The following is a 2,220-nucleotide window of genomic DNA, read 5'->3' on the forward strand; positions in this document are numbered from 1 at the left end:
CTGGAGAATATTGTCGGCCGCAGAATTTCTCATGGCTGGAAGGAAGCCAATGAACCAGTCACCCATTGGAAAGCCATCATTCTAGATCAACTGCCAACATATCCCTCTCTCTATTTGTTGAAATATGATGGGATTGATTGTGTCTATGGCTTGGAGCTTCATAATGATGAAAGGATTTTAAACCTGAAGATCCTGCCTAATAATGTGCCATTTCCTCAGGTGACAGACACTCATCTCTCAAACACCATAGTTGGCAGAGCAGTGAAACATACATTCATGGGCACAAATGGATCTAAGAATGACTGGAACGGGATGGTCCTAGAAGAGGTGCCAATCATGAAGACCTGGTTTTATATTACCTACAAGAAAGATCCGGTCTTGTATATTTACCACCTCCTGGATGACTACCTGGAAGGCAACCTCCACATCATGCCAGGCTCTAAGGAAGAGTGGAGTGGTGTGGTCCCAGATGAGGTGCAGACCATAACAACCTGTTTCTACATTGTCAACGAGAATGATCCGGTCCTGTACCTTTACCACCATCATGATGATTCCATTGAAGGCAACCTCCACATCACGCCTGAATGTCCTCCAGGAGAGGTGACTTTGGAATTAGGCAGGGATTCCTTGGAGGGCAAAAGAGTGCAGTACAACAAAAAAGATGGAACCCAAGAGATAGGTAAAATTATTTGCCAAGTTCCCAACAAACCTTCTGTGTATTTCATCAAGTTTGATAATGACTTCCATATCTATGTCTATGATTTGGTGAAGATCTGTTAAAGTGAAATTCTCAAATTTTGAGGGGCAGACTTAATTCTCTCTGTGGGAATGTGTTTTTTCAGAGATACCTCAGGTCTTCTATGAATCCTGGTATCTTTTCCAATGGATTATTCTTTCTCAAAGAATAAAAATTTGTTAACATGTTGTGTTATTTGGTCAATGATGGATTGTGTTTGGTGGATGGGGCATCACAGAAATACATGCCTCCAAACAAAGCAGGATTTATGGTCTTTTCCCCTTGGAGAGTAAAGGACTGGGGATGCGTGGTGTGGTAAAGGACAAGATGGCTGTCAAGGAAGCAGTGGAGAGGGGACAAAAAGTTGTATGATCTCGGGGCGGTATGAAGCTTGAGGGAAACCATGTCAAATGGAAAGATGTGACCGATATCAGCGTGAGGTATTGGGACTTAAGAGGATAAAGAGTAGATTAATCAGGGTGGGACACAAATGTATACTCAAAATCAGAGAAAATTAGGTTTCATTTGATGAATGGTTTAATTCGTACTGGCTGTAAGTCAAAGGATGTTTGATCTCCACTAGAACATGTTGCTTAGTGAAAAGTGTCTCCGCTCAGTTGCTCTTCTCCAGTAAGTTGGACATCAAGCTACCTACTTAGTTTTGCCAGAATTCTGTCTGCCACCTACTTTGTCATGCCTGGATTCGGTATGCCTTGAACTCTCATAGGTCTTATCCATGCCATCCAACCCTTGTCAGTTCATTTAAATAATTGCCCTGCCATATCTGGAAAACAGTGTTCCCTTTCATTGATCATGTTCTGTAGTACTTGGGCTATAAAACTCATGAACACACTCACCCACACACAGGATAAACATGTACATATGATTCCCACTAGTGTGTGACATGCACACATATGATGAATGCACCGAACTCCATAATATCAGTAAAGTAGGGAATCCATGATGCTAGGTGGAATCTGGAAAAGACCCCACACACCCATCAAACCGCCAAATACCAGTATGGTACTGATGTCTGACTCCCATCCTGTAAGGAACCTGCCATCCTGTAACTGGGCTATTTTTGGTTCCTTCATCTTCACAAACTTGGTTAAAATGTTAGAGTTGTCAAACTGGGAGTTAGGGTCCAGCATGTAGATCAGCTGTCCCAGGCCAGGTGATTTGGCTACAATTTGGGAGAGAAATTGTACCAGGGAATTCTGGTACACCCTCTCCTCTTCTTCTCCCTGTCCTCATCATCACTCTTGTGGGTGGGCCTGGAGCACAAAGAAGGTAAAATGGAATAAGCCTCCTCCTTAGTGGAAAACCTTGTCAATCCTTAATTTGACCTGACTCTCTGAGGGAATGCAGCACATTTTTTCCTACTAGGTCTCCTCATTCATTGGTTCACTCATTTTTCCAAGGAATGATTGAATTCATCCATTCTTCCTTGTCTCTCTCTCTTCTTTCTTCCCTTCTTCCATGTC

The sequence above is a fragment of the Microtus pennsylvanicus genome, chromosome Y, assembly GCF_037038515.1.
Source record: "Microtus pennsylvanicus isolate mMicPen1 chromosome Y, mMicPen1.hap1, whole genome shotgun sequence".
In the NCBI taxonomy this organism is placed as follows: domain Eukaryota; kingdom Metazoa; phylum Chordata; class Mammalia; order Rodentia; family Cricetidae; genus Microtus; species Microtus pennsylvanicus.